This window comes from Triturus cristatus, chromosome 4_1 (assembly GCF_964204655.1).
Source record: "Triturus cristatus chromosome 4_1, aTriCri1.1, whole genome shotgun sequence".
Taxonomy (NCBI): Eukaryota; Metazoa; Chordata; class Amphibia; order Caudata; family Salamandridae; genus Triturus; species Triturus cristatus.
This window is the reverse complement of record NC_140585.1, coordinates 485,967,089-485,989,059: the sequence shown is the minus strand read 5'-3', so window position 1 is coordinate 485,989,059 and position 21,971 is coordinate 485,967,089.

Here is a 21,971-nt window from a genome sequence, read left to right as displayed (position 1 = left end):
CTGTGACTGGGGGTGAGTGTCTGAAAAGTTTCAGCGCTCCGTCCATCATCTCCTTGTGTTTGCTTTGTTGGCCCTAAGTTGGCAGGGCATGCCCAGACGTGGGTCCCTTGCTCACTTTCCCACTGGATTCAAGCTAGCCTGGCTGATGAGGGCTGTTAGCCCAAAACCAGTCCCAGGATACTTGTTTCCGGTCCCATGAAGACATGGCTCGGCAATTCTGGCTGGACTGTTCCCATGAGGCACAGGGTCAAGACTGATTTGCACATAGCTATATCTGAACTGGGGTGGCGAAGTGAGCTAAAGAACGATGATGGATTCAACCCAGATCTGTGACTGGGGGTGAGTGTCTGAAAAGTTTTAGTGCTCCGTCCATCATCTCCTTTTGTAAGCTGGTGCTTGGACCACTTACTTAAGATATAGGTTCACTATATCTAGCTGAACGACTACACTTAAATACCTATCAGTCACCCCTATGGCAGGCCATATCAATCCTGAAGGCAGGGTGCTTGGTTTTACATGAGAGGGGGCCCCTGCATGAGCAGAGCCCCTCTGCAGCCTTCAGAGACCATTCTCCGGAGTTGTCTGTGATGCAGCCAGACATATATGTTTAAGTGCATTATATCCTCATGGTAAATGCTAACTTTAAAACAGCTGCTTAGAAACATGTCGTTTTTTGGTGTAAAACACCTTAAAATCATACCTCCACACCAGTAACTGGTGTGGGAGGTATGATTCCACCCTTCCAAAGGGACATATGTGGGTCACTGGTCTACCCGGTACCAGCTTTCTCGACCTAGGCAGCACAAAATGGATGCTGCCAGCCACAGACATGATTCTGCTCGCTTGCTGCTGAGCCAACCTCAAGCAGGGGACGGCATGACAATATGCATCCTCTCACAGGAAGGTGTGGCCACCTCCCTGACAGGGTTTAGTGTATTGGGGCTGGGTGGGTGCACTCTGGGAGTGCCAGAAAGTCTGCACTGGGGGCACATTTGGTGTCCCTGTGCATAGTTCAGCTCAAATCAGTTCTGACTAGACCCCTATGCACCCAACTCCTCTGGGATAGGTAACACGGATATTTTGGTACTCACTGGTGGGTTGGCCTTAGAAACACCTATGTTCCAAAGGGGAGCTCGAAGTCCTCTTAGAAGTGACCTTAACTTCTAACCTTGCAACCGTGACTTTCCCATAGAGTTGTACGGAGCACGCGTCCATATTTCCTCACTGCTCCCTTCCTCCATCGGCTCCCTGTGTTACTCCTCTGGGTGGTACCTTGGGGTCCCAGCGATTCTATGTGCTCTAGGCACTGTGTCGAGTCAAGTCGTTATTGTTATACCATGTTTTTAGTATATGGTTCGGTCTCCCCTGGGAGCCCGCTGTGTATTGTGCTATTTATGAGTGTTCTATTGATCCAGTATTGTGTACTTTGTGCCCTAGTCTCGCATAGACACTAGTAGAGAGTGTTATATTAATAAATACATATTTTTATATAACTACTGTGTGGTTCTCCTTTCATTTAGTCATTTGGGAGGTGATATTCTGGTAAAACAAGCTGCTTTACATTCCTTCAAGATTAAGCCTGAAGGCTGCTCTCCACAGCTACCACTAGGATATCTTTCTAAAGGTTATCTTTGACCTCATACATCATAAGGATCGTGTGGACTGGCCTACTTTAATTAGTGGACAGCATATACCAGGACACCTTCTCAAACAATGGATTTAACCTTATTAGCCCTTAGACCATTGCGCCCACTTTTCGCAGCTTAGAGTCACAGGGTGCCGTGAACCGGCACAGTACCAGGGGCTGTGGGGATCAAAGTGGGCAACTTCCAGCTCATATTAGCGCCAGGACACCCCCGTTAGGGATATTCGAGTGCTCTATAAAGCTTCTAATAAATCATATGACCTCCCTGTACACTCAGGGGCATAGTTACAAAGAAATGACGCAGTGCGACGCTGCAAGCAATAAGGCAGCGCTGCTCTGCGTCATTTAAAAATAGCAGGGATGAGTTGAAATGAAAATAGAGAGACCTCCTTTAGCTCTTCCGTATTTGGTGACTCTCTTTGCTGGATTCAGAAATTCCTTAAACCCTGTTATAGGGGATGAAGTTGTCTGCCAGGATTCTTGAAAAAGGAGAATATTGTATTGTGTGATAAAATGCATGAAATCTGGGTCTTCTAATTTTGAATGCAGACCATGCACGTTCCAGGAGCAAATGGTACATCCTTGGTATGATTGGAAGGCTTGAGTTAAAGATGTTCGTGCCTTTCCCGAGGATATTCCTTGTCTTTTTAATACCCAAGGTGTCGGAGATTTGCCGGCTTCGGGGTACTCGAGGGTGATGGTAATTTTCCTGGCCTGGTGCTCTTGATCCCTCATTTGACTTTGATTGTCTGGGCCTTTTGCCCCTTTTAGGAGACTCGTGGTATAGGAGGGTGGTTGTAATAAGCTGGGATAAAGCAGGGGAATTACCTTTTTTAACTCTATTCCCCATTTGGCAAATGTGACCTTCTGCTGCCAAATGAGGTCGACATGCATTTTATTAGAAAATGTAGCTATTGTAGCTTCCTGACCGGTGCAACAAAGGTTTTGTTTGAATTCGATGCTTTCGATGTCGTTGGTGTTTAATAATTTTAGCAAGACATTTCTATTTAATACGTCATGCATTCCCCTTGAGACATATTGTGGGTTGAAGACGACTTTGTTATTAACTGGGGGATTGTGCTCCAGTTCGTTATCCAGGATCTTTTCCGTATATTTCACCACCGTTGGCTCTCGTGGGGTCTGAGATGGATCTCGAGTTTCTGGTTTGTTTTTTTGTTGGTTGTTTGCGCCTCCCCAATATGCTTCCCCTAGTCGCCCTACATCTGTGCTGGTTACTTCTACTGAGGTGGACGCACCCTGTTTTGTTTTCCTTTCTGCCAACTGGAGGCAACTCTCTGATGCTTGTGTTGCCTGAGTTTTAGGGTTATTTTTTGCCTTCCCTGCTCCATTTTTGAATAAGCTGTATAATTTCCTTGGCGGAGGCGAATCCCTTAGATTTTGGTTCGAGGTGTTAAGCATGATTGGTAAATTTGGGGAAAAGGTTGGTTGCTCCTTGGGGGTTACTGCTTCCGTACTACTATGAGTTATAATTACTTCTTGCGGTGTTCAATTTTGAATTGATGTTGCCAGGGACTGGTCTAATACCTTGCTCGTTTGTTTGCGCTTTCTAGATTTTCTCAGTCGTTTACGTTCCCGCTTTGATAGGATCGTGGGGATTTTTAGCTGTCCTTCCAGTGTTTTGTCAAATTGATCTTGGGATGAAGAATCCTGGGTGCTTAAGTTGTCGGGAACACTTTGTGGCTTATGTATGGGTACTGTTGACTGATCAGTATGGGAGTTGATTCTGTTACGCTACTTTTTTGGCCTACGGAAGGATTGGGACGTTCTAAATTAGAACCCTTGGGGGCTACGTTTTCTTGCTCCGATTTTTTTATTACGTCATTCTTTGTTGGATTTGTAGGCTTGGTTGCGACTTCCCTTGCTGAGTTCAGTAGTTCAGTAATTATGGTTGGAACTGAGGCTAGTTTGTCAATTATTCGAGTACAATGGCAATGGCACATTTGAAAAGTAGTTTACCGATCTTGCTGTACCTTCAGGATCATCTCATTGAAACTTTGCAGTTTTTGTTCGACCCCTTGGACATGGATTGCAAGGATATTTAAAATGTCTACTTGAGTGTCTAGTTTGTCTGCGTGTAAAAACATTGCTTTGCCAATTGTATCCATTGTACTTAGCAAATGAGGCCATACAGTGAATGTTGATGGAGCTGAGTCAACACTGTGGTCCAAATAGGGAAATTCGCTTAAGTGAACTGGGGAATTGATGGGTGGTGCCTTTTTTTGTTTTTGTGATTTCTTGGGGGCTGGTTCCGTGTAGTTTGAAAAGCAATTTGGTGTGTCATTTTGCATGTCCTGCCATAGATAATTTTTCATTACCGACGTAAGGGGGAATGGATCGGCAAGGACTTGGGTTTCAAAGCTTAAATTGGCTGTCCCCTGACTGGTGGCGTTGTCGCCCCCCTTCTGTGGAACGGTCGTGCCCATAGGACTGAAGGTGATTTTGTTGTGCTGGTCATTTGAGTTTTTTAAATTGCTTTTGCTGTGGTGATTGACTTTGTCACTGTGACCGTTGTGATCACAGTGTCCTGGTGGGGTTTGGTGTTCTTGAGACTGAAGTAAATAATCCAGATGAGATTGGGATTGATGGTGATGACTTAGAACCTCAGTTACCTCGGAATTTTTCCTTTGGTAAATCTCCAAGGGAGGGAGTTTTTTAAAGGATGGTTGTTGAAGACTCTGGTTTTCTTTATTTTCGGCACCCAGGATAACTGAGCCCGCGTATTTCTTTTCTTTCCATTCTGTCTCAGTATTTGTTATATTTCTATCCCCTGGTGGGGTCAGATTTGATTCTTTAAAACATGTTGGGGCTTTGTCGGTTTTTATTGAATTTGTGTGGTTGGTTATTTTCGAGACATGACGACTCCGAATTTCCTCCGTTGTTTTGGTGGCTACTTTTAGGAAGTCCGTTATTAACGCCCGTTTGCTGCTATTTAGACAAGAATTATGCCTATTTAGGGTCGGGCGGTTTACCTTCTTGCTGTTGATGCACTTAGCTTGTGAGGCTGCCTCTGCGGAAATTGTTTCTGTTATCTCCAAGGTTTTTGCCATAAAGTTTGGTGTGTTCGTTATTGGTACGCACTCATGCCATGCTTCTCTTGCTTCGATGATATCTATTACATCTTTGCCCTCTATATTTTGTGTGCCCAGATCTACCAGGGGGTTGTCAGAAGGGTTACACGTTTGAGCTGTGGTATTGGTCAAAATTCCTTCCTTATCCTCGACTTTTCCATCTTCGGCTGGGGGATGTACTTCTTTCTTGTCTCCTCCTCTTGTTTTCCCTGACCGCATGATTTGTTGGTAGTGTGGGCCGACACCCTAACCGACAGTATAGTCTGGCCGGCAGCAATGAACAGATTTTTTTTTTTTTTTTTTTTAACCAAGCAGAGTATTACGGAATGTTTGCGTTTTGAGGAGAGAGACCACCAGATATGATGTTTTGAGTTATTATGAGCTTGAGCGCATTAAGAAATTGAAGGAATTGAAGGTTAAGATAACTAATTTGCTTGGATGCAATCGAACGCCTGAGAACTCAAGGGCGATCCCACAATGTGACGCGGCTTCTACAATTATTTGCTACTGTTATTTATAATTACTTTATAATTACTTACTGACCCCGGCTCGCTTTGCGCTTTTTGATTTTTGCTCACCTCTGCTCTTCCTCAATCCATGGCTTTCCCTGGGGCCCTCTTGTGGGTTGCTCCTCGTTACTTAATCCTGTGCCTTTCCCCTCGCTTTCCTCTCCTGATGCTGCTGCTGCGGGGGGGGGTCGCTGCTCCTGCCCCTGCTTGCGGCTTGCGCCACCTCCTAATACCGTGAGGGAGATGCTTGGGGCTCCCTCGCCCACGATGTTACAGCCTGCCAACCGCCGAAACCAAGTCAGGCTGCTCCTGTGCTGGCTGCTCCTGGCTGCTCTTGTGCAACTCGAGTTGGGGAATGCCAGTAGGCGGCGGCGGTAGAAACAGCAGACAGCAGACAGCAGACAGCAAGGTCACTGGCCCCACCAGCGAGGGAGATCCTCCTACTGCATACCCGTTGCCTGGACCGTTGACAGCAGGTGGCGGGCGGTGGGCGGTGGGAGGCTGTGTAGGTTTTCAGATGAATTGCGGTAAATTGCGGGTGAATTGCGGTAAATTGTGGGGCCGAGTGGAGCGGGGCTGGGCACTGATATCCGAAGCTCGGCCCCCCAGTGAGCTACAGACTGGCCCCCAGCGAGCTACAGGCCGGCAGCTGGAACATCAGCGTCGGCGTCTCCTAAGGCTCGCCTGCGCCGCTTGTTCGCTCATTCGCTCATTCGCTCGTCCGTTCGGGCCTCGGGGGTCGGGGCTCAGGGCTTTTTCTTATTCGCCCGGATCTTCCCGCGTTTCACAGCGGCTCTCCACCACCACCGCCACCGCCACTCGTGTGGAGCTCTCGAGCCCGGCCCGGCCTCTGCTCTCTGCTGTCCCGCTCGACTGGTCCGCTCTGCGCTCTGCGCTCTGCTCTATGGACTTTTTTTCAAAGTCACAGCAGATTGTCTGATTCCTGAGTCCTGAAGAGGAAGTATCCTTAATCCAATCTACAAGTTGGGCCCACGTTCGGACCCCTCTAACTATAGACTGATCGCATTGATAGATGTAGAGGCGAAAATGTATGCATCTAACCTCTTAGTAGAACTAGAGGCCTGGGTTAGACTAAAACACCAATACCTCCCACGCAAACCGGATTTCGGGCGGGGATGGGTACCCTAACGAACATCTCTGCCGTTACTTTCTTGGCTAATCTGGCCTTCAAAAAATCAAGGCCCCTGTATGCCTGCTTCGTCGACCTTAAGGAGGCCTTCGATAAAGTCTCGAGAGCCTCTCTTTGGGCTAAGATGCAGGCCTTGGGGGTTCCGTCTAGACTCCTGGAGGCCATCATCAACCTGTATTCCTACACCTGGGTGCAAATTAAGAAAGGAGACGGGTCAAGGGTCACTGGCAAGATTCCAACTATAAACGGGCTAAAACAAGGTTGCGTTTTAGCGCTTGTTCAATATTTACACGTTAGATCTCGACAAATACCTTCAGTCAATTCCAGCTGACCCCCCAAAACTGGGCAAAATACCAACGCCATGCCTTCAGTACGCAGATGACATAGTACTGCTAGCACAAACACCAGCTGGCCTGCAGAAACTGATCACCTGATTAGGAGCCTATACCACCTCAAACCAACTTACGATCAATCATCAAAAGACTAAAGTAATGCGTTTTGCAAAACATAAGAAAACATCGTCCCGGTATACCTTCTCCTGGAAATTGGGCGAACAACGATTGGCCAGCGTTACCTCCTACAAATATCTAGGCTTTCTGCTGGATAGTAAGTTAAACTTTAAACAACACATGGAACAAGGAAGTACAAAAGCAAAACAACTGTTGTTCGCCTTCAAAGTCTTGAAAAAAAAGCTCATAGGCTGCTCTACCAGCCACCTGCTTCAAGTGATAGCTGCAAATTTTTTGCCCTCTATCTCGTATGGCTCAGAAATCCTGAATACCAAAGATGCAACCACCCTAAATACAGCACAATCCGTATTTTTCAAAAATTGTTTATAATCCTGCTACACATTTCACAAGACCAAATCCGTCTAGAATTTGGATTACAAAACCAGATCATGGCCAGACAAGGTGCTTTAGTGAAGTTATACTGGAGGATGAGGGAGGCAGAAGATAATACCCTAGCCCATCGTTGTTGGGTGGAGATAGAAAGTCAAGCCCGACAAGCCAACTCGATGACAAAAATACTGCAGGAATGCTTGTCGGCGTTACAACTAGAGGAGGTCTGGTCAATACCAGTAATGTATTCTGGATTAAAAAACGCAGTAAATTCCGCAATCAAGAGGAACTCCCTATCAACTGACAAAATACTTTTTCTAAAAAATATCACGCCTGGGCTGTGATTCAGACATATCAGAGGCTAAAACCCCAACGGTACTTGACAGAACATATCTTTTACCATAAAAAGCATTACTTGATGTTACTATGACTGGGTTCATTACCCTCAAAAGATTTAACCCCGCAATGGAAACACGTATGGCCATCGAAGGGATGTCGCCTTTGCAGTCAAGGGGAGGAGTCACTATTACATTTATTATGCATATGCCCTTTTTTATTGAAAACACGTAAATCCACTCTTCGGGAGATCCTAAGGAAAGAACAGATCAGAACATGTAGAGCTGCGGTCATCAGGTGTCTTGGATGGCTCTCAATTCCACTCTCCTGTAGTGCCATAAAACTCTGGAAAATAGCAGCAAAAGAATTAGACAAAAGTTCTTCATGATCATGATTGATTGACTTTTTACTGTGATCATTGCTTTTTTTTTCTTCCCAAAGATTTCGTCCAGATCAATGTTTCAAAATAACACAAAAAAATAATAATAATAATTTTTTTTTAAATAATAATATCTTTTATATATACAGGCTTATTCAATGTTCAGAATCTGTATTTTATGATGGTTTGCCATCCTTTTATGATTTTTAAAGAATTAATAAAAGTATTTTTGACTGACTGATTGACTGACTCGTCATTGCGCCACTCTATCGTCTGCTTTTCAGTGGCGTTAGTTTTTGGCACGGCATCAAAAAGCAATTACACGCTCCTTTCACACAGATACCTGCATCAAAGTGTATGATATTTACAAAGTGGCGTTGTGTCAGCAAAGTGGCTTAGCGCAGGTTTGTAAATATGGGTCAGGGAATTGCGCCACTGGAGCGTCGGAAAAAGTGACGCCACGGTGGCGCAATGCCCTTGTAAATATGCCCCTCAATGTCTAGTTCTTCTGAACCTCAAAACGTGCAACATACAGAGGTGTTCAGTCATAGCCGTGCATCTCTATCGCTCGTACAGATATTTCCTTAGTCCCTCCTTTTTTTCTTGCGCAAGCTGCCTGGCTCACACTTTTATCGTAGTACATGAGCCCCACCGTGTTTTGACCTACAACAGAAGGAACATTTTCTTCTTAGTTCTCATTAGTCATCATCAGATGTTCCCATTCGCTTCTGTTGCTTTTGACAGCCAGTTTCTATCCCCGGAACACTGACATGTTCAAAGAGGTCATTTCAGAGTGCTTCAAGTTGAATTAATCAGGAAAAGTGCATTTCATTCCTTCTGTAGAACGTAGTTATCGGCCGCCAAAGTCTTTGGCATGAAAACTGTTTGTTTTCCCCACTGTATAATGTTGCGGCAAACGGCACACAAAGCTGCCAAGATTTATAGTGTTTGCCAATATGTCAGAAGCTGAAGTTTTTATCTTTCTTAATTTAACATGTATCCTCTCACTGCGTTGGAGATGTGAAAAGCAAAATGGATTGATTAAGGGTTTCGAGGCTGTATTTGATGATGATGTGTGCTGTGTAGATGTAGGTTGTACTCAACTTACTTGAACTCTATGAAGTATCTGGGAAATAGCAATAACTTAGGGAACCAAATTGAATATTTTGGCAGTAGAGAATGTAAATAGCGTACCCTTGTTACTACCACAAGGCCTTATAGAATACAAGGTAGAAATTATAAAAACACACATGACTATCTATCAACTGTAAACATCCCATAAATAGAAGTGCTACCTTTATCTATGATGACAGTTTAAAACAGAACTTAAAACTGTTGCCTACTTAGAAGGTTCAAGGGGCCATGTATGAATTTATGCGGCAGCGCAAGGCATAGCTCAATGCCTCTTTTTGTGTGATTACACTGTTCAAGGCACGTACATTTAAATCGGAATTACTCTGAGCAAGTACATGAACTACAGACAGCATAGTTCTAACATAATGAGCAGTGTTTGGGTGTTTGGACAGAACATCACAGAACAATATTGCCATACACAAATATTGTTGCAGGAATATCTGTCAAAAGTACAGTCAACGTGATTATTGAAGGTCAGTATATTGCTGTTGCAATTGTTTTTAATATGATTCTAAAACATTTTGGGGCATATGCACAAGCCCCTATCGCCACGGGAACGTCACTTTTTGTGACCTACCGGTGGCGATAGGGACATTGTCTTATGTACAAGGCAGCGTTAAGCCACTTAACGTGGCTTAACGCTCATAGGGGCATATTATCAAGACAAGTGATAAAATTAACGCCGCTTTAGCGGCAGAAAACTACCGCTAAAGCGGCGATAATGGGCTTGATAATATGCTCTATGGAATTCCAATTGACGCCCATGTTAGATGTGAAGGACGTCTAACATGGGCTTCAATTGGAATTCCATAGAGCATATTATCAAGCCCATTATCGCCGTTTTAGCGGCAGTTTTCTGCCGCTAAAACGGCTACAATACTAAACTATACTGTGGTACTATTATCTTCGATTGCAAACGGCTTCCATCGATTTATTGAAGGCTTTTCAGCATTCATGAATGACAGGGACATGCGCCTAAATCTAACTAAAACTTTTATGTTGGTTTGTGGCACTCGTAAGGTTAAGAAGATAACCCATTAGGTTAAAGGATTGAAATGAGCTCAGGTAGATAGTTTTACATACTTGGCTATTCATTCCTATAATACGGGTACATGGAACCCCCACTTAAAGATTGAGAAAAAACATTTTTAGGATCCACAGAGGCCAATTTTAGGTTTGCAGCTAAAATTGGTTTCAAACACATAAATTAAATACTACAACTTTATAAAAGCAAATGTATTAATAGTGTCAACTATAGGGCAGCTTTGTGGGGCCTGTCCACTATAATCAATGGAGAATACATTTTCATGTAGAATTTTGGCAGTACCGCAATCCACATTGTCTTATATTGTGCATAGTGAGTAAGCAACCCTTTTTATAGACGATTCCATCTACATCAGTGCACTATTGACATGGTACGGAGTTTGGTCTAAAACTGGAACTACGTTTTCCAGAGAAATAACCAACCATTTTTTGGCTCTAGTTTCCAGAAATAAACTTCCCTGGTTGGCATACGTGAGTAGCCTCTTAAAGACCATAGATGTTAAGCTGACTCTGGATGAACCTTCTAGCATCTTATAGCAAAAATAAACTAAGAAGCTTCTCAAGGACCAAAGAGGCCATGAGGGAAACCAACAAGAGTGAGAAATTAACCATAAGGCGCTATTTTAGTGGCCAACTGCACAGTGGTATCCAAGGTTACCTATTACTCGTAACTAACATGCAGGATAGGTTTTACTTGACGAGGCTTCGGCTATGAACTCTACATTTCATAGTACATTTCCTCGAATTGGTGAATAGACATATTGCCCTTGTGATTGCCAAACTACACAATCTACGCAGCACTTTTTCTTGTTTTCTAAGTTTTAACACGATATTAGGAAATGCTTGTTAAACCTCTATTTGTTGCAAACAGAATGTTCCGTTTTAAAAATGCTTTATATTATTTATGTAATTTAAGCTCAATCGAAGTTTGTTTTGCAGTTACTAGATATATATGTCTTGCTATAAAGAGAAGGAAAGCACGCAAACACCTGCAGAATCGGCTCTATGAAATTGAGTAAAAAGCTTAAATGTATGATTTGCATAATAACTAAGGGGTCAATTATGATAACAGGCGTATCGCCACCGCCCATCTGGCGTTGGCGATCCGCCCGCCATTTTCCACCACCCGTCTACCATTTCCCCCTGCCAAATTACGATGGCAGTAGGGACCCCGGCGGACGGAAAGACCGTCCGCCGGTTTTTCGCCGGTCAGACAGGCAACCAGGTGGAAAAGGGCTTCAATATGCTGGTGGTGTCTGCAAGACGCCGCCATCCATTTTAGGATGGGCGGTAGCGGTGCAGGGCGGAGTTTGCTTTCGGGTCCCGTTTCGGGCCCCCAAGGGTTGTGGGGGTTGGGGGTGCACTTGGGGGGTACCCATGGTACCCCCCTCCATTTGCATGCACAATGTGGCAGGCACCGCACGGTGCCTGCCAAGTTGTGCATGCAAATGCACAACATGCATATATTGCATTGTGTCAGGTGCTGCTTACAGCACCGCCCGCCACAATGCAATATATGCGGGATGCCACCGCCACCCTGGTTTGGTGGCATCCTAATTTCCATGGCGGAACAGCCGCACCTATGGCGTTCGGTCCCGTTTCCCAGGAAACGGTGGCGGGCGGACAAAGTCCGCCCTCCCTCGTGATAGACCCCTAAGCTAGGATTTATGATTGACCCTTTACAGATTCCAATTTCGAATTAAACCTGTGGGTGTTTCGTGTTTTTGATCTCAAATGATTTTATTTGAATAATTTGTTTCTTATAATGTATGTTTGTGTATCTTTTATGGATTCCTTTTATTCAACTAAAGATTAATTGACTTGACTTGATGTTACGGCATTGTATGTATATTTTGTGTTTACAATAAGTCAATGTAAACTATTGAAAAATGGATTCATGTATTATTTCATTTTTTATGGTTTGCTTAAACATATACACTATTTTTCTATGTCTCTAAAAATACAATGTAACTTATTTGGCGATTTAGAATTGTGCATTTATTATATATTTTAGTGCAAAATAATTTTAATGTATTTTTAAGTACTGCATTTGAAAGTTTTTGATTTTGAACTATAATTTTATATTCATTATTTACAAATGTTACTTTTTATGTACTTTTTCAATTTTTGATTTATTTATTTAAATTACTTTCATGTATATGTATAGTTATTGCATGTATATAGTGTAATATGTATATTAAATTATGCTGATTCATTTATATTTTTAAACACAATTATACTCTATTGCAATTTACAGAAATACATTTTATTAAGTTGTAAAGTTATTATTTTCCATGTGTTAAGATATTTATTTTGTTAGTACAGATTTTGTAGAGAATTCAAATGAAGTTTATTTGACTTATAATATTGTTTTATTGTATTAGTTTTAAATGCAATTATAGGCTTGTTAAATATTTTGTTTGTTATTAAGTGTTCCTAAATGTGTTTCCATTGTTTTCACATGAATGTTTCGGGTATTTATGCAAAATGTAAATGTGCAACGTAAGTTACATGTATTTTGTTGTTATTATTAATGAAGCTTGTGATGAATCACGCATGATTTGTAGGATTATTAAATGTAACCACTGTAGTGTCCAACAGCTTCCTCACAAAGGTTTAGATTGCACTGGGAATAGTAAATCTAAGGCCTTAAGTGTGCACACCTTCCCCAAATTGAATCACATTGGAGTGGGTATATTAAACTTAGGGCCTTGTTACGAGTATTTGAGCAAGATGAGACCCTGCTAATAAAAAGCATAATTCATACATTATTCATCAATCAAATCCATATCAAGTATGACTACCTCAAAATCAATTAATCATGCTTAACACACTGTTCCATAATATACAAATAAAACAGCTTACCTAAAAATACAGCCTAAATTTCTTCAAAGCAGCAATAATAATATGAAAGTGCCCAGATCAAATCCTCGATGTCATCGACATGTCACAGTAAAAAAGCTCTTATTACGTAGCAACACTGATACTACTAAAATACATACAAAGCATTATGCAAAAACATTGGATGTCAACCATATCAAAAATGATACCAATAGGTCATATACAGATCATTCCATATTCATTCATGATGAAGAGATACATGAGCAGGTTGCCTTAAATCTATGAAGAGCACCCACTCATTTGGAATATGCCTCCTCAAAGGTGTGGGTCCTAGTCATTTTGTTCAGTCATTGTCCTAATGTCGGTAGCACGTTGTTTTCCAATTCTGTCAAATTAATGAATTGGCAACCGCTACTGATATTAAAATTAAGTATTGTTAGTATTTCTTAAGCTGATACACCTCATGTGAGGAATCAAATATAACCAACATAGGTGACGGACAAATCCAAGTACACATGCAATGACTAATAACCTCAAAGACATCCTCCCAAAATTGCTGCAAGCTACTACATGCAAAGAAATGATGACACCATCCCCCCACACCAAGCATTTTACACCTGAAGCATTTATCAGGGAGCGATAGGAACATCTTTTACTGTCTATGTGGCTTAAAGTATACCATCCACCTTGATAACAAGGACATCCTTCTGAGATTGGCTGCTCTTAATGCTCTGTACCCTATCTCATTGAGTAGCTGCCATTTTTGACTATTAAAACTGCATCCTGATTCGTCAAAAACCTTTGGAAGCAATTTATCCAAACGTTTCTTGTTGACACTCTGATGTAGCAAGCAGAACCAATTCCTGGATTTCAACACGGCAGTGGTGGGGAAGGCAGCGGTCTGCCGCAGTGGTGCTGATTCCAGCACCACCGTGAAGATTACAACCTGCCTCTCCTCCAGGCATTTAATGGCGGTAACGCAGTTAAATTCTTGGCAGAAAGGCATGTAAAGAGGCCCCCAACAGGGCCCATGGCTGAATCTCCCCATGAGGGTGCGTTGGGGGGTCAAATGATGTGCCCCCCAAAAGTGCATGGTCATGCAGGCACTGTGTGGCATGCACAATGTGGTGCATGCCACACCATGCACGAAAGACCTGGAGGTGCTGTCATAGCAGCAGTATGTTTATAAGGCTCTACTATGGGCCAAACATAAAGCTGCCTTGACACCACTGTCGCCGCACCACTCGTAACACGAGAGACTGCGGGCTTGCTGGTCTTCTTGGGACCACCACTTCGCCATTCCGACGGGAAGTCCAACAAACTCGTAATCGGGCCCTTAATACCTTTAGAGTCCAACACCTGCCCAAAAAGTGCTTATGTGGGAAGGTGAATAGTTATTCTAATCCCTTTAGTGTGGAGTACCTTCCCCAAAATGGTTTAGATTGGAAATGGATTAGTAAATGTTACCCTTTTAGCGTGAACCATATTTTTCACAATGATTTTTAGATGTACATTTGTATAGTGTGTAGGTTTTTTTACAATAATAATAATTGTCAGGGTTTTACATATTTTTGTATTCATATAGTTTCTATATTTTATTGACTGTACATTTTTAGTTATTTTTTTATACATACTTTTTTGCATAGGAGAAAAATACATGTTACAGTGATACAGCATTTGTAAGTACTTTTTTGCTGTAGTATCATGTGTATTGTATTTTTCTACAGTTTTAGCAGAGATATATTTCACATTTACAGAAAAATGGCACCTAATTATTTTTCATACTTTTTAGTATTTATTAATTAGTACCATTAAACACATTGTTATATTTGTATAATACTATTTAATGTATAGTTTACATATATGAGCATTTGTTCAATATATTTTATTTTTTAAACATTTAAAAAAAATGCCTTCCATTTTCTAAACTTCTAATAAGTTTTACTAGAATTTCTACTGATTGCTATAGGAAGATAGTCTTTTTTTATTTTAATTTATTGACTTTTTTTTATGACTAAATGTATTTTGTATTCTATTAGTGTCAAATGTAAGCCTGGGCGGCCAACTACGCTCCGCTCGCGGAGTTTGCGAAGTTTCGGTAACTTCGCGGTTCGCGCAGAGCGCGAAGTTGCCGAATACTACTCAATCTACAGCGTAGCGTTGTTTTTCTTCCACGCGCGCTCGATATGCGTTCTCGCAGGCGCGGTAACGACTTACCGTGATTCTGCGTTCGCCGACTCGATTTTCTATCCGTTCGCGTGCGCCACGAGGTTTGGAATCCGGCCACATGATCCCGCGAGACTGTGCGAACGCGAACACGTCATTCGGAAGCGTTAACTTCCCTCCGGCGGCAGTGTTGGTAAGATCACGTTCCAGAACACACAGAAACTACAATCTGGCAAAAAATATCTCTCAAGCACAATAAAACCTTCTCGAAAATTATCATTTTGCTCAGAAAAACTCTTCAGATTGTGATTTGGCTGTAGTCTTTTGTGCAAGAAGTCCTTTTTTTTTAACTCTTTTTTTCAAGAGGAAGGAAGTGCCCCTGAGTCTCCAACTTCCTGCTCCTGTCCAGCAGGCTCCTCTTAGTTGTTTGTTTGATTAGGGCTTGTTTATACCTACAGTTTTCTGGGATTTTCATAGTTTTTTAAAATTATTGTTGTGGGTGGTCTGTACTTTCAGTAGGGGCCTAGTTGTTTTTCTTTGAAATTTCAGCAAGTAGGCCCAGAGGTACCCAAGGGTCCATGTTTCTGAGGTGTCTGTTGAATTTAAACATCATGTAGGGCATGGATGGCATAGGATTGAATTGCTAAATGTGGTTGTGGTGCATTTCACTGTTTGGGTGTGTGTGTTAAATACCTTTGTTGGATGTGTGTGTGTGCTTGATGTGTAACTTTCCAATCCTTTCGTAGCCCTGTTGATTTTAGTTTTTGCATTTTTGTATTAAAGCTGTGTTGTTTAGCAGGCCTCCTTTGTCTGGTCATATATAGGCCTGCTTCAGATCATTGTTTTCCATGGCCTGTTGTGACTGTGAGTGACCATGTGGCTTGGGGCCATTTTGTGGTGGTAGTTTAGTAGTGTGCTTCTTTTTCCATATAGGCCTGCATGTCTTTTATTTGTTCCCCTTGGCTTATGCTTCTTGTTGTTGTGGCCTGGCCATGTGGGTGGCGGCCATTTTGTGAAGACAGGCAGTGTGCTTTTGGCATAGGCTTGCACTGTCTGTGTTCCATTTCTTTTTGTTGTGGGTGGCTAGCAGCCATTTTGTGGAGCCATCCAGGCAGTGTGCTTGCTTTTGCCATAGGCTTCAGTTCCAAGCTTGTGGCCTAGTCTGCCAGTAGGCCCAGAGGTAGTCATCATCAAATCATGGTTGCATAAAAACTGTTTCTGTGTTGTCTGTTGAATTTTAACATCATGGATGGCATTGGATTGAATTGCAAAATGGGGTTTTTGTAGTGGAATTTCAGTTTTTGGGTGTGTGTTAATTAAATAGGGCTTTTCAGCCAGTAGGTAACCCTAGGAGTTCATCTCGCGTAGTTTTGGCAACTCTGCACAGCGCGACAACACGGACTTACAGTTTTTGTCTTCTTCGCGCGCTCAATATGCGTGTTCGCACATGCAATAACGACTTTTTGTACAGTTTGCGATGCCGAACAAGCAGAATTTGCAATCTGCCGAACAATATCTCACTAGCAGCATATAACCTTCTCGAAAATGATGATTTTGTTCATTTTGCTAAAAAAACTCCTCAGGTTGTCATTTGGCTGTAGTTTTTGGAGCATGGAGTTATTTTTATTTTTTTTACAATTTTTTAAAAGAGGAAGGAAGTTTCCCAGAGACTCCAACTTCCTGTTCCTGTCCTTTGTATTCACTTTCTTGTTATTGTGGTGGGTGGCCTGACCATGTGAGTGGCGGCCATTTTGTGAAGCCAGACATTGTGCTTTTGCCATAGGCCTGCATTGTCTGTCTTGTATTCCTTTTTTTGTTTTTGTGAGTGGCCTGGCCATGTAGTGGCGGCCATTTTGTGGGACCAGCCACTGTGCTTTTGCCATAGGCCTCCAAGCTTGTGGCCTAGTCTGCAAGTATGCCCAGGGGTACTACTCATCAATAATCATGGGTGCATGAAAGTTAAAAAACTGTTTTTGTGTTGTCTGTTGAATTTTAACATCATGTATGGCACGGATGGCTTTGGATTTAATTGCAAAATATGGGGTTTTTTTCTGGGGTATATTTTACTTTTTGGGTGTGTTAAATAAATGCCTTTTTTTGTGTATGTGTTGTTGTTGCTCCCTAATGCTGCATCCATCCCATGTGATGCACAAATTTAGGGCAAAAAGGCTCCACTACATTTATGTTTTTGTTCTTTGATATTCTTATTCTTCCTGAGTGTACACAGTACATTACACCAGGAAAGCCCTGGCCTTGTTGTCAAAGTCTCATAAATGGCTACACTGTTGTTCTTCACTGACTTACTAAAATTTAATAATTGTGACCACCCACCACACACTAAGAAGTTATATATTATATTAGTTTAATTGTACTATCATTTGACTGATGTTCTTTTGGCTTTTTTGCTTTTAGGTGCACAAAAGACTGAGGAGGAGGTGTCATCATCGCCCGTTGTGGTGCCAGACAGACGTCCTGCTGCTGTACACGACGTGACTTGTGAGTGACCTGACCAGCCATCTCTGCAACTTGTGCAACTGAGTGCTGCTGACATATGTAGAAGATGCCCCCAAAGAAAGCAGGTAGCAGGCCCTCCAGTACCAAGAAAGTTGCTATTGAGAAGAAGGAACAGAAGAAGAACTTAAGTCTGGTGTGCTGCCCAAAACCTTTTTTGGGACACTAAAAATGACGCCTCCAGCAGCGGTGTCCGGGGGCTAAGCTGGGGGCAGCACCTCCGCATCAGTGGGCCAAACCCACCAACCCAGGCCCAAGCAGATGAGTGTGGAAGAGGTAGCCAGCCTAATGGTGGAAAGCAGTGATGCTGAGCCTGACCTAAACTTCTCGCTATCTCAAAGAAGTACACAATCATTGCAGGAAGGAACACAGCAGATAAGTGGTCAAAAACAACAGCCGCAACCACCGCCCGCAATAGTAGTTGTTGTTCCTCCCGAAGTAGGGGCAGTTCCGGAAATTGAGCCTCATGCAGAGGAAGAAGAAGAGGAAGGTACTCATTCAGGAGATCCCTTGTCTTCTAAATCCCCAGCAAGGAAAAGGAGGGTTAGTCCATCAAGTTCTTCGCCAAGCATCCCTTCTGATGATCTAGATGTCACTTGGGAGCCACAACAACCTGAGCATGGGAGGGAGACACATCCCAAGACCAGGCTAGGGAAAAGGAAGGTTCCAGAAAGCCTTAGACTTATGGAGGTCGATGTAGAACAGCAGGATAATTATGATGAGCCAATCATCACGAACATCACTCCTGGCCCCGAGGAGATGGAGACCAACATTATTACCCTATCCAAAATGGCTGTGAGGGATGTAGCACGCATACCTCCAACACAGGTAACACCAACACGACCTCCAGCTTCCATATTTACATTAGCAAAGGACCGGCAGCGTCCTACATCCAGCACAAGCACCACCTCAGCAGAAGTAGGTAGTGGTACTGCACAGAGTCAAATTCAACACACACCCTCCAGTTCATATGGCATTGGAAGTGGCACCTCCAGCAGGAGACAAAAGTTAAGCTCCCCAGTGTGGGACTTCTTTACGGTTAGCGAAAAGGAGGAGAACATTGCCATATGCTCCATTTGTCATACCTCTGTTAGTCAGGGTAAGCTTGGTACAAACTATGGTACCGGAGGCCAAATGACCCATCTGAAAAAACACCTAGCAATCAACTGGGAGGACCACCTTCGTCGCATAAAAACTGGAACCATTGCTGTTGGTAGGGATACATGAGTAGAAGGTCCGCACACGGTGGAACAGGAAGAAGAAGAAGAGGGAGACATTCTCTCTGGTAGTGGTACACAAAGTAGCCTTGTCCCCAGCACTGCAGTGGTACTGCCCCCATCCTCAGCAACATCTCAGTGGCACAAGAGTAAGAGTCAGCCTGAGACACCAAGGAGTACTGCAATGAAAAAAAGTGCGACGTTGAGCCTAACAGAAAGGAATACCACACAGCCTACTATTCTTAGCATGTTTACTAGGCCGGAGGGGCAGTACGAACGCAACCACCCAATAGCACGTTTGTACAATGCGAAGCTGGCTAAAATGTTAGCACTTGACCTTCTCCCTTTTTCTTTTGTTGAACGGGTGGAATTTGTGACAACCATCTGCCCAAAACGGAAGGTTCCCAGCCGCTACTATTTCGCCAGAGTTGCTATTCCAACACTACATCACGACGTGCTGGAATTGCTTGGAAAATCCTTAAAACAGAGTGCTGTTCAGAGTATCCACCTGACAACAGACATGTGGACCAGTTGCCAAGCCACTGATTACATGTGCATCACTCCACACTGGATCTCTTTTTCGGGTTTTAGAGATAAGATATCTGCAGGTGTTGCCACTGCTGAGATTTTTAATGACACTCGCAAACATGCAACTGTAGCCATGTTTGCTATGGCGAAATCTCATACTGCTGCAAACATTTTGGATGAGTTTAACAGCAAGGTCTTTGAGTGGCTGCGACCAAGAGGGCTTAACATTGGTTTTGTTGCCACGGACAATGGCAGTAATGTAGTTAGGGCCATGAAAGATGGTGGCTATTTCAGGGTCCCGTGTTTGGCACACTGCATTAACATTGTTGTTCAAGACTTTCTGAAAAATGAAAGCAAAGTTAGCAACTTACTGACCACCTGCAGAAGAATATGCACACATTTCAACCATTCTTTTAAAGCCTGGAAGCAGCTGAGGGTCATTCAACGTGAGCATAAAATGCCAGTCAAAGCACTCATCCAGGAGGTGCCAACACGTTGGAACTCAACTTATTACATGCTTGATCGTCTGTTTGAGCAGTACATATCACTCAATGCTTATGTCATGAAAAGATCAGGGGATCCTACTGTGAAAGGCATGACCGTTGAGATGGCCCAATGGGACCTCGTTAAATGCCTGACAGAGATGCTACTTCCGTTTGAGGTCTTCACACGTGAAGTCAGCAGGGAGGACTGTACTATGGGCTAAGCTATCCCATTGTTGTGCATGCTAGAGCAAGAGCTGAAGGAGGTGTCTGAAGCGTACGCAGGTGTGGATGACGCATATTATTTGGCGGACACCTTAGCCGTTCGCTTATCTGAAAATGCTAGAATTCAAAATAACATTGGGTCATCGACATTACATTACTGCCTCAATTTTGGATCCACGGTACAAATTATTTCTGAACAGTAATGCAGTAATTCCTTTTTCAGAAGTGGATGTTGCCAAGTACAAAACTTTGATAGCTGAGGAAGCCACTGACTTCGAAAACGAACAGCTCTTAATTAGAGGCCTGCCACCCCAGGCCAGAACAAGTACTACAGGGCATCCAGAGTCAAGTTCTACTTCAGAGCCTGAGAGCAGCGTGTTTGCCTCCCAGCTGTCACTAACACTACCAGCAATAACATCAACAACAGCACCAACAGGATCATCAGCCAAATCAAAAAAAACGGCAACTGATTGGTTTCTACGGAAAGTTTCAGTTTCAGTTTATTTATTTGCAAAGTTACTTAAAACCAGTGCAATACATGCAAAAATAAAACCATATATAAAATATTCGGCCTCCATAATAAAATGTCATCATACTGGAAATGTAAAATGCTTCTGTTACTTTACAAGTTAAAATACAAATTTAAAGATGCGGTAGCCACCTATGCAAGTAGCCCCATCACCTGCATCAATTGGAGCTTCCCCTGCAAAAATTAATAGACCAAAGACTCCAGTGTCCCAAAGCTTTAGTGTCAGTTTGGCATTTTTGCCCGGGCCGCTTTGAGAAGTCTAACTAGTCTAATGTTCAATTGTAGTGATGCTGGGTCGAAGCCGGCCAATACTGCCTGCCTCCTTGACCGAATCCCCCTTTGATTAAAGGGAATTTTTAGCAATTGCCTCCTTTCTTGTAGCATCTCCGTGCAAGAACAGATGGTGTGGATGATGTCCTCCTGGCCATTTTTACACAGACTGCATACTGTAAAAGTCGGCTCCTTTTTCCATGGGGGGAGATGCTGTGAGCATGGCATCACTCCAAGTCGTAACTTTAGGAATTTTAATTTCAGTGCTTTTGAGTAGCCCAAGTTAAAATATTGTTGCGGGGCTAGGGTCTTATACGAATTCAAAGTCATCCAAGTATGCGCTCTGACGGAGAAGGCCGCTTTGTCCTCCACCAGTGACTGAATTTTCAGCGCCTTCCACACTAATTTTTAAAAAACTGAATGGTGACAATCTGTATCCCATAGGGGCGATATTCTCCCTCTGTTGTAGTTCTTGCCACAGCAGGTGGTTTAATGTTTTAGGATTTGATGTTCTTATTTTATTCCAACAGTTGATGTATACTCCGTAGCTGGCCCAAGTTTGCTTTATAAGGCCAAACTCCAGTCGGATTTGTGCCGGGGAGGTATAGGCCGGGAGGCTGAACATAGTTCTGTATGCTTTTACAAGCGTTTTGTCCAAAAGATTGGTATCTCTCCCGCGCAATGCTTCACTACCATAGGTGATAGTAGGAAGGATTTTGGCTCGTGCTACCACCAAGCGAGGACTCAGCATAGGGCCCAGTAGTTTGGCTGATAAGCATTTCATGGATAAGGCAAGGATCATCCCTTTCCTTTTGATCTCTTCTTGTTGATGGGTGAATGATCCTTCTTTATCAAAATAGACTCCCAGATACTTGTAAGCCTCAGCTGGTTCAATATGTTTGTCACCCAGGTACCAGAGGTAGCTCTTTTTTCGTTTGCTGTTGATTGTCATGGTCCTGGTTTTATTTAGGTTTATTGAAAGGCTGTTATCTTCTACGTAGACCTGCAGACCATTAAGAAGATGTTGCAAGCCAACTGCTGTATGGCTAAGTAGGACTACGTCATCCGCGTATAGTA